Source organism: Pongo abelii, chromosome 16, assembly GCF_028885655.2.
Source record: "Pongo abelii isolate AG06213 chromosome 16, NHGRI_mPonAbe1-v2.0_pri, whole genome shotgun sequence".
Classification (NCBI taxonomy): domain Eukaryota; kingdom Metazoa; phylum Chordata; class Mammalia; order Primates; family Hominidae; genus Pongo; species Pongo abelii.
The window spans coordinates 65,434,822-65,447,063 of NC_072001.2; positions in this window are offsets into that span (position 1 = coordinate 65,434,822).

A 12,242-nucleotide genomic window follows, 5' to 3' on the forward strand; every position below is an offset into this window, starting at 1 on the left:
CAGAGTGAGACCCTGTCTCAAAAACAAAACAATTTTGAAATATATAATAGACTATTATCATCTATTGTTACCATGCTGTGCAATATGTCTCAAAAAAAAAAACTCAAAAGAAATGCTCTTTGTTGAATAACTTTCTATGATTATAAATTTTAAAATAAAACATTATACAGGCCAGGCACGGTAGCTCGTGCCTGTAATCCCAGCACTTTGGGAGGCCGAGGTGGGTGGATCACCTGAGGTCAGGAGTTCGAGACCAGCCTGACCAACATGGTGAAACCCCATCTCTACTAAAAATACAAGATTAGCTGGTCGTGGTGGCATATGCCTAAAATCCCAGCTACTTGGGAGGTTGAGGCAGGAGAATCGCTTGAACCCAGGAGGCAGAGGTTGCAGTGAGCTGAGATTGGGCCATTGCACTCCAGCCTGAGCAGTAAGAGCTAAACTCCATCTCAAAAACACAAAACAAAACAAAAAAAATTATACACTGTAATAATAATGTGTTAGGGCCGGGTGTGGTGGCTCATGCCTATAATCCCAGCACTTTGGGAGGCTGAGCCGGACGGATCACTTGAGCTCAGGAGTTCAACACAAGCCTGGCCAACATGGTGAAATCCCATCTCTACTAAAAAAAAATCCAAAAAACCAAAAATTAATTGGGCATAGTGGTGCATGCCTGAAATCCCAGCTACTAGGGAGGTTGAGGCAAAAGAATCGCTTGAACCTGGGAAAAGGAGATTGCAGTGGACTGAGATTGTGCTACTACCCTCCAGCCTGGGTGACAGAGTGAGACCCTGTCTCAAAAATAATAACAATAGTGTGTTAGCTGGGTGTGGTGGCACAGGCCGGTAGTCCTAATTACTGGGGAGGCTGAGGCAAGAGATCACTTGAGGTCAGGTGTTCAAGGCTGCAGTGAGCTATCATAGTGCCTGTGAATAACCACTGCACTCCAGCCTGGGAAACATAGCAAGACTCTGTCTCTAAAAACAAACAAAAGGCCAGGCGCAGTGGCTCATGCCTGTAATCCCAGCACTTTGGGAGACTGAGATGGGCAGATCACCTGAGGTCAGGAGATCGAGACCATCCTGGCTAACATGGTGAAACCCCATCTCCACTAAAAATACAAAAATTAGCCGGGTGTGATGGTGGGCACCCTGTAGTCTCAGCTACTCAGGAGGCTGAGGCAGGAGAATGGCATGAACCCGGGAGGCAGAGGTTGCAGTGAGCTGAGATCACGCCACTGCACTCCAGCCTGGGTGACAGAGCGAGACTCCGTCTCAAAAAAAAAAAAAAAAACCCTCCAAAATAATGTGTTCCTTTGTGTCCTACTTTAATCATTGATTGTATCATGAGTATTCTCAGAGCGGCAGGTTTAATGGCCCACTGTTTTCCAGGTTGGAACTCTGTTTATTTTGATCCTCTTGATATCTCCTGCCTTTAGCGCTGTACTGGTACACAGCAGAAACCCAATAAATATATGCTGAATGAGTTAATTAGTAGAATATGTCATAGTTCAACTCATCTTTTATTGTGGCAAATTGAGATTGATTCTAGTTTTTTCACATTTATAAACACTGCTGCAGTGAACATTCTTTGATGAATTTTTGCACCTACTCTTTATTATTGCCCTATGATAAATTCCTAGAAGTGGAATTACTAGATCAAAGGCTTTGGAAACATATTGGCAAATTGCCCTTCAGAAAAATGGTTCAATCCCCCATCCTCCTGCCAACTTTCTTTCCCCTTTAAAAAAAAGAAAAAAAAAGAAAAAAATGAACAATGAAGATATTTTTCTCTTGGGAACTGTAGTGCTGGCAAAACATTTTAAAAGCACTCCACCCATTTTGATGGAATAAAAACAGCTTTTGAACACTTTATGTCTGTATTATATTAAATCCTACCAGTAATTTATCTAGAGGTGAAAGGTTATTGAAGCCACTGCTAAATCACTTATATTGCTTGGACTTGTTCTGCCTTATATACGTTTAATAAGAGAAAACATGTGATGTTTACTTGAGAGAGATCAGTGAGCCCAGATTGGCTGTGATGGAACTACTGTTGGATGAATTGGCTAGGAGGCCAGGGGTTACGGCAGGAAAAGCTGTAGTCTTGGAGAACCGCAGCAGCAGGAAGCAATGGGCTACATGCTCACATGCAGGACAATATGGTACAATATGGGCAGATCTTCAAGCATACTGCAAGGTGGGGAGGAGGGGACAGACACATTTTTCAAATATGTAAAAATTAAAATCATGGACATTAAACACATCAGAATGGTGCCTATATGGGAGGAAGGAAGTGGTCCACTGGGATAAAATGTGAGAGGGACAGTGGACAGCCAGTGATGCTGCTAATGTGCCATAAACTAAGGAGGCCAAGTAACCTAGTCCACAAGAAGAAAGGCAGAAAAGAAGGAAGGGAGGGAAGGAGGAAGGGAGGAAAAAGCGGGGAAGGAAAGAAGGAAAGAAGGGAGGGAGGGAGGAAGCGAGGAAGGAAGGAAGGAAGAAAAATGGAGGAAGGAAGGAAAGAAGGGAGACAAGGTGGGAGGGAAGGAGAGAGGAAGGAAGGGAGGAAGGAAGGACAAAGGAAGGAAGGAAAGAAGGAAGGAAGGAGGAAATAAATATTGAAAAAATATTGAAAGAAGGAAGGAGGAAATATTGAAGAAGGGAGGGAAGGAGGGAGGGAGGGAGAGAGAAAGGAAGGAAGGACAGGGTGTGGCACCCTCTGAGCCCTGACTGGCACTAATTCCAGGTGCACTGCCCTGGAGTCCTTTACCTCTTCTGGGCCTTGGCTGCACTGTGATGGGGAGAGGCTAGATGATTTCTAAGGTCTCAGCCATATCATGCTGTGACTCAAAGCACAAGTAGGACATGAATGCTGTGGCCTAGACTCTTAAGTGTAAATACAGGTGTAGTGTTTTTCCTGTATAAGCTGACAAATACTACAAGAAGAAAGCATTGATTTTTAAAATAAGCCATGTGCTTTATATAAGAAGTCCTTTTCACATAGATTTCCATGATATTATAAGCAGATGTGAGTTGTTTATTAAATTTACAAACAGCAAAGTTTCATAATGATGGACCTCCCTAGGACGGCCAGCTATTCTTTGGCAGAATTCCAGCAGGAAATTTTCTGGTGTCGACAGTTCTTCTTTCCTCCTGGAACCACACACTATTAGACAGTTTGAATTATTTAAATATGCCCAAGTCTACAGTTCATTGTCTTATTTCAAAGGACTGTGCTTCTATAAATCATATCAAACGTCTGAGATCCTGACCAAAAAATTGAAAAAAAAATCAGGCACAGATACTCCTGGCTATTGAAGGAAAGTATACAGCAGAAGGAAATGATATTACATAATGAAAGTAAGTATCCATTGTTTGGAAGGTTTATGTTAACACAAGAGGACATAATGCAGTCAGTTGGCCCTAAAGGTAAAGATATGTGTGAGCCTGGGCAACATGGTGAAACCCTGTCTCTACAAAAAATACAAAAATTAGCCAGGGCATGGTGGTGCATGCCTGTAGTCCCAGCCTCCGAAGGAGGCTGAGGTGGGAGGATCGCTTGAGCCCACTGCAGTGAGCCATGAGTGTGCCACTGCACTCCAACCTGGGTGAAAGAGCAAGACGCTATCAAAAAAAAAAAAAAAAAAAAAAAGTGTGTGTGTCTCTGTGTTGATTTTGAATTAAACTAGTTTAAAATTGCATACCACTCTCATAAGAGCAACAACAAAGTCAGTGTATGACAGTATGTGAGGAGCCAGGGATTGCTTAAAGCAATTTTTCTCCTTATTATAGAAGGGAACAGCAAGCCCTCCTGAAACCTTGACACCATCTATGATGATGGATCCCAGACCATCACTGTGTGATCAGTTTCATCCTGGTTTTCATTTGAAAGAGGAAGCAGTTTGAAAACCAGGGGTTTTCTCTAATTTTAGAAGAAAAAAAGGCCAACTTTTCAATATTCTGTTGGTCTTAGTCAAGTTATGTAAGACCCAGTCCCTCGCCTCTAGCTGCTGCCAGGAATTAGATACACACATGCAAAGAGATGTGCAGGAACAAAATACAGTGAGCCTTACCAGTGGAGAACATTTCCTCTGCTCTTGGCTTGGCTAATGGAGACTTGGACTCTGGGAGAAACACTGTCAGTTTCAGCATTTGTGGAGACAAAGACCAGGGCTTCTCCCAGCATGGGCAGCTCTCTCACCCTGCCACAGCCTCTGCTGATGTTGGTTCATTTCAGCCTACCTTGCACAGGAGGTGTGTGGGTACATGGGAGGGACAGGAAGGTGGTGAGCAACAGAATTACTATCACCAGAAAACAGACTCTGAGACTCTGATGTTTGCATGCAGTGGGTTGACTGGGGAGTGCTTTCAGGAACACACTATTGAGGGAGTAAGGAAAGCAGGCTACACGAGGAAAAGGTTGGACTGTGATGCAGTCATGAAAAGATCTTGGTTTGCCGGGCACGGTGGCTCACGCCTGTAATCCCAGCACTTTGGGAGGCTGAGGCGGGTGGATCACAAGACCAGCTTGGCCAATATGGTGAAACCCCATCTCTACTAAAAATACACAAATTAGCCAGGCATGGTGGTGGGTGTCTGTAGTCTCAGCTACTCGGGAGGCTGAGGCAGGAGAATCGCTTGGACCTGGGAGGTGGAGGTTGCAGTAAGCCGAGATCATGCAACTGCACTCCAGCCTAGGTGACAGAGCAAGACTCCGTGTCAAAAACAAACAAACAAAAAACAAAACACCTCGGCCCATTAGGCTCATTGCAAGGGAAGCTCTGATGCTGGAGTAGCTCTTTAGATCTTTCCCTCATGGTCTTTGTTGCCCACTGCCTATATGGGAGGAAGGAAGTGGTCCCCTGTATTTGAACGCCAATCACATGATCACTGGATGCTGGCTGTCACCTCCCTCCACCCCACATCCCACATGCCTGGAAGGACTGGACAGGGACTCAGATAAGAGCCATCAGCCACCAACACCCCAGTGGCTGGGGAGGAGTGCCTCAGCGGAGGCACCACAGCATCCACTACACAATATGAAATACATTTCAGCTGCTCCAGGAAACAAGACCAGAACACCAGCTACAGCACAAAGCAGTACATTTTAAGTGTCATATGAATGACACCAATTACACATTTTATAGATGTGCAGAGAAATGATGGAAAGCTAGAAGTGGAATTATTAATGATTAGATTCAACCTATTTCTTATTTATTTACTTATTTATTTAGAGATGGAGTCTCTCTGCCACCCAGGCTGGAGTGCAGTGGCTCGATCTCGACTCACTGCAACCTCCACCTCTGGGGTTCAAGCGATTCTCCCACCTCAGCTTCCTGAGTAGCTGGGATAACAGGCGTGTGTCACCACATCGGCTAATTTTTGTATTTTTTAGTAGAGATGGGGATTCACCATGTTGGCCAGGCTGGTCTCGAACTCCTGACCTCAAGTGATCCACCCGCCTCGGCCTCCCAAAGTGCTGGGATTACAGGCATGAGCCACTGTGCCCAACCACAACCTGTTCATTTTGCAAATAAAATTACTCTGATGTTAAAAGTGAAGGGACATGTCCAAGGTCACATATCTACTGTGGAGTCACCAGTAGAACCCAGGTTTCCTGATTCCCACTTCAATTTTCATTTTTCTCTTTAGTAAACTGCCCCCATTGGGAGTGATTACTTTTGGCAGGATTGATCTGCATAATCTTGAATAGAACCTGATAAAGTAGAAAACAGAAACCCCAAAATAGTCCTCAATTACAGAATGAAATTCAAGCCAATATCTTTGGTCTTAGTCTTAAAAATGGGCAAAGTCAAGATAAAGGAGTAGAAAGATCCCCCTTATAAATAATTCCATGTTTCATCACTTGTCTATTTGTGGGAATGTGGGAGGCTGCCATCTCTTCTGAAGGAATGGGCAGCTCTAGCCATGCTCATTTTGTGGAAATGAGAAATGGTTTCTTAGGGTGTTCCCCAAAAAAAACTACCAAAGAATATATGGGCAAGAAACCACCAGAGTCAACACCAGACCACACTGGTGGCATCCAGGGTTGTCTGGTAAACCATAACTGTAGTTGTGCTCACCTTCTTCCAAATGACAGCATGTTTTCTATTTTACCTGATTCTATGAGTATGATGAGGTTTCCTCAAATGTGGTCTCTGGATCAGCTGCATCATGATCCAGAAAAGATTTTTAAAGGAAAAGATTTGTTAAATCCACATCTCTTGGAGCAGGGCCTAGGCATTTGAATGAGCAGTCTCCTGAATCTAGTCTCTTTCTAGAGAAATGTCCAATGTGTAGAAAGCCTCCCTCTCTCCAGCCTTTCAGTCTCATGATGGTTCTCCATGTGGCCTACCTGCAATCTGAGAATATTCATTTCCCTGGAGATTTCCCCCTCAGAGAGGATTGTTTCCAACTTTTTAACATTCTATAAAGCAAATAATTCTATAATTAATTTCAGATTGGGTGAGAATATTTCTTCTTGCAGATATGGATGAGCTGTGTTATGCTAATGGGGAAAATTTCCCAATAGATTATATTTAGAATGTTGTATAACTGTGGAACCCCTCCCCGACAATATGACAGTGACAATATCTGTGACAATATGACATATTGAGAAAGTGACAATATCAGCTGCTTCTAAATGGAGCTAGACTTTTAACAACTTAAATAACAAAACTTTTGAAACTAAAGGTTTTTTTAATCTCCATTTGAATGGAATTTATAGGGATTTGGTGCCTTCTTAGTGTTAATTCTTGTGATCATGTATTTCCATTAATTTTATTATAAACATTCTAATTCAATTAATTCTAAGATCTCATGGACCTTTCAGGGAAAGAAGGTGCCTGCCACCAAGTATATTCCATGCTAATGCTCAATTAGAACATCCTGGAAGGGCACGGTAGCTCACACCTGTAATCCCAGCACTTTGGAAGGCTGAGGTGGGCAGATCACTTGAGGTCAGGAGTTCAAGACCAACCTGGCCAACATGGTGAAACCCCATGTCCACTAAAAATACGAAAATTAGCTGGGCGTGATGGCAGGTGCCTGTAATCCCAGCTACTCCGGAGGCTGAGGCAGGAGAATCGCTTGAATCTGGGAGGCGGAGGTTGAAGTGAGCCGAGACGGTGCCACTGCACTCCAGCCTGGGTGACAGAGTAAGATTTTGTTTCAAAAAAAAAAAAAAAATCCCTATTTTGCAGCCCCTGATGAATCTCCAATTCAGACAACAGGAATAAGTAGATGAAACCATTTGATAAAAGGCAGATGGGAACTTTACAATAGTGGGATCCAGCTGGCATCTCCTGAACATATTGGTCAATCTCAGCTTCATTGAAAAATGGACAAGGTGACATTCTGTGCCCCCTGATATGATGTAGTATGGAACACACAGCAGCAGCTATGAAGTATGGTTGCCTAAAAGTCAAACCTGAACTGAACTAAGCTGATAGAACCAACTCCAAGTTTACAATAGGAGGTTAGTGGACCAAGTTAAACAACTTCACAAGGAAGCAACACATAGATCTGGAATATGGAACATTCTATATTGAAGTTTTCTTCAAGTTAATGCCATATTATATATATATAATATATATATAAACATTATATATTGAAGTTTTCTTCAAGTTAATGCCATACAAAAAGTAAGAATGGGCTACTCTAGATGTCCAGATTAAAAGAGAGTTGAGAAAAACAGGCAACTAATCTACTGTTTGGTGTTTTAAAGACAATTAGGGAAATCTGTGAATATAGACTGGGTGTGATCACAATATAGATAATATCAAAGAATTGTTACTAATTTTAGTAGGTGTGATAATGGCATTGTGCCTATGTAAGAAAAATGTCCATATGTTGTAGACAGTGGAGTATATTTAGTGAGCAGGGGTGAAATCACAAGGTGTCTGAGATTAGCTTTAAAATATGCACACACAAAGGATAGATGGACCAAGTAGCAATATCTTGAGATCGTTGAAATTGAGTGATGGGGTATATGGGGTTCATTATATAATTCTCTTTACTTTTGTTACATATTTGAAAATTTTCATAAAACAATTAAAAATAAAACCTACCGGGCCGGGAGCGGTGACTCATGTCTGTAATTCCAGCACTTTGGGAGGCCGAGGCAGGTGGATCACCTGAGGTCAGGAGTTTGAGACCAGCCTGGCCAACATGGTGAAACTCCGGCTCTACTAAAAATACAAAAAATTAGCTGGGCTTGGTGGCATGTGCCTGTAATCCCAGCTACTCAGGAGGCTGAGGCATGAGAATGGCCTGAACCTGGGAGGTGGAGGTTGCAGCGAGCAGAGATCGTGCCAGTGCACTCCAGCTGGGGTAACAGAGTGAGACTCTGTCTCAAAGAAGTTTTCTAATAAGTTTTAATTTTACTTTTTGATTTTTTTGTGAAGCTATGGATTATATTGAATACGTTTTAGTTTTTGGTAGAAAAAAATTAAGCTAATTGAGTTGGTGCTGGACGGTTATTGTTTTTTTTGTTTTGTTTTGTTTTCATCTTATTTTAGACCGCATTGGGGAAACATTGAAATAATGTTAAGAACTCACACGTGGCAAATCACCTGAATGGGTATTTTCTTCTTTTTCCTTCTCTCCTCAGCTGCCCTCCAACTTACCTTTTACATAGCTCTGTAACATGCCAACTTTACAGTCTTTGTAAAGGTGATTCTGACTAATGCTGAAAATTCTGAGTTTGTAAAAATAAATATAGAACCATGTGAAACATCGAAAGTCTGCAAATCTCAATGGAATCACCTTTTGAGGCAAATTGCAGAAAATCAAAACTTCCTGAGCTCTAGGACATGGGTCTGGCAGGAAATAAAAGTACATTCAAAATGGTGAGACAAATAACATATGAGCCATTTCATCAGAGCTCCTGCTACATAGTTAATCTTAACAGTTCCAGGCTATTCTAGACTGCTCTGGGCAACAGAAGACAGGACAACAAGGACCAAATCTGTTACTCTGTACCTAGGACTGGTCTTACCAAAAAATGTCTTCTTTTGATGTTTTCTAAACTCCTGGAGCTTGTAACTCTGAGGGAAGTGACAAGATGAAAGAAGACTTTTAAAGACCTTTTATCAACAGGATCAATTTGAATATCTGGTGTGGCTGCTCTAATCTTAAAAGGGAAGGCAGAGACTATTTTATTCAGTAGATGTCTGCCACAGCTGGGTGGGAGAGTGTCTTGCTCATAATAAGTCCTGGCATCAACTCAGTAAATATTTGTTAAATTGATTTAAGGAAATAGGCAAGTAAGAATTGTGCTGGACATATTTATTTTGTCTTTGATGTAAACCCATAGTCCTCACTTACCTCCCTGAAGTTACACTAAACATATCTAAGTAATTTCTGCTTAAATTGTCTATATTTCAGTTGATCACTTTTAATTAATGAAAAACATTTAATGATTTAGACATGATCTAATCATCTTATTTTGTTTAGAACAAATCCATTCCATTTAAGGAAGACCTAGAATAATATTTCCTAGATGACAATAAATATATTATTTTAAAATTAAAATTGGTCTAATCCCTAAACAAATTTTTTTTTAAAAGAGTTCTGTGGCACCTATAAATAAATAAAAAAATCTCCAGAGCCCCAAAGACCAATCTTAGCTAACATATTTTAGTGAAAGTGGGGGGGGGGGGTGCAACGGTCTGTGATAACAGATTTTTAAAACACTTTTTTGTTTAAAAGTCTTTCCACTGTATCTTGATATTATGGAACAATTTCATAAAAACATATTTATCCATAACCTTAAAAAAAATCCCAAGTGACCAGAGACTTAAATGACACTTACTTAATAAAGCAATTTTGATGATACACAATAAAATACTTTTAAAAGATTTTTAATCACAGTATAACTCCAAACACATCTTAAATCAGCAAGCAAGCAGCCAAAAGAAAAAACATTCTGCCTCCTATACTATTCACTCTATATTAACCATTTGATTTGGATTAAGGATCAATTCAACTTAGGAAAATAATTATTGGTATTATATTCTTCTAGACAGTATGTTGCTTCAGAGACATTTAAAGAACCTTTGTAGTACGTTTTATATGCTGTAGAAGAAAAATTAATGTCAAGCATGTTCTGCATTGGGTACGATGATAACCATTTCCTGAATCTATCGGAGCAATTTCCTCTATTCTTTTTCTTTTTTTCTTTTTTCTTTTTTTTTTTTTTTGAGATGGAGTCTTGCTCTGTCGCCCAGGCTGGAGTATAGTAGCACCATCTTACTCACAGGAACTTCTACCTCTCGGGTTTAAGCGATTCTCCTGCCTCAGCCTCCCAAGTAGCTGGGATTACAGGCATGTGCCAACACACCCAGCTAATTTTTGCATTTTTAAAAATACAGACGGGGTTTCCCTATGTTGGTCAAGCTGGTCTTGAACTCTTGACCTCACGTGGTCCACCTGCCTTGGCCTCCCAAAGTGCTGGGATTACAGGTGTGAGCCACCGTGCCCAGCCTCTTTTTTTCTTAAAAAAAAAAAAAAAGAGGTAAGGTCTTGTTATGTTGACCAGGCTGGTCTCGATCTCCTGGCCTCATGTGATCCTCCCATCTTGGCCTCTCAAAGTGCTAGGATTGCAAGCATGAGCCATCATGCCCAGCCCAATTTCCTCTTTTAAATAGGACATTTAAATCTGTATCTGTCCTGCTATCCTGAATAGTTAGAAATGAAATGAGGTCCTACGCTTTGAGATAACTAAAAAGCTAAAATATATTAATTTTTGCAAAATGTCAAATATTTGCTTTTCAAATAAATTAAAAATAACTTATGAACTTTATGCTGTACTACAACTCAGAGAATATTTCCTCCTGTAATTTTTGGTTAATATACTCTCCTAAAACTTATCGGCAAAGAGGTAGAGATTTCTACAAACCTAAAGATATCAAATTACAACAGAAGCCTAAGTGTTTTCTTTTCATCTCTGGTTCTGAATGATGGACAATTTTTAGAAAACATGGTTCCTACCTACCTTGCTCTCAGGAAAGGATACAAACATTTTTGAAAGGATAGGAAATCATGAACTGTTGGTGTATTGTATCAAGGGAGCCCTTTAAAATATTTTATTATGGCACAAAATATTCTCTTATAAATAAAGTAGAACAAAATATTTGGTGGAATTTCTTTTATTTTTTCAACATGGACACAGTTGAGTTTGCTCAGCTATGAAAGCCGAGCAAAGCGACCCCAGATACCTACAAGTGCTCGACAGGAATTCAGGAGGTTAAGGCTCAGTGCAACAGGAGGAGAGGGGCAATCTCTCAGCATCCAGCTCTTTAGCACCAAGCAATGTCTAATTTGGTAATTACAAATCTAACTTGTGAAGAAAATGGTTTTTCATTCCAGATATATTTATTACAAGTGACTTGGAAGCTATCTCTTTGACTTACCTCCCCAAATGTTCCACTCTTTATTCATACAAAGTGTATTTATTTTGTTACTTAAGATCTGCTGGGCAGAAGTAAGAGGCTGTAAACGCTTCAGAAATTGCTTAGATGGAATGTTTTATCTCCCATCCTATTTTCCTCTGCTGGGTAGAGACGAACCCCCAAAATGTAACCTTGTTAAAAAAAAGTTAGATTTTGTTTTTTTAGTTTTTTTTTTTTGCTGGTCTACAATGAACTATGATCACTGTGAATAAAGACAGAGACTACTAGTAGCTGACTCTAAATTTAGAAATAACTCTTTTTAGGTCTAGGGAGGCATCTCAATTTCAGAAAAGTTAGTAAAGGTTACTGGTAAAATTGCTTTTACGTCTACTGGGGAAATTTTTGAAAAATATAATGCTAGGACATGGAGTGGTTAGTTGATTTCTCTAAAAAAACAGTAAATGGTTTTTGGAGCCCTAAGAGTGGTTAGAAAAACCAGGAGCTGTAAAATTAAGAAGTGTCCAAAGCCAATTGGTTTGAAGCTAGAACTAAAGCTGATTTCTAAGGCTAATGTTCTTTTTCACTGGGGGAAATAATTTAATTGACCTTGGAAAGCCACAAAATAGTGCTATTTGGGTTATTAATGCACAAATATTCAGACACCTGCACCTCACTCTTCTGAATGCCTTAGGATTTAGCTGGAACTTTGAAAAGTAACTGAGCCAAACCAAGGCTATAACTCTACAGGATCTCAGCATCCCAGAATTATGCTGACACTCTAATAGGAGAGATAACTTTTCAAATATCTCAGGAACTAGTAAAATAGGTAGTGAACAAATAAGGCTAT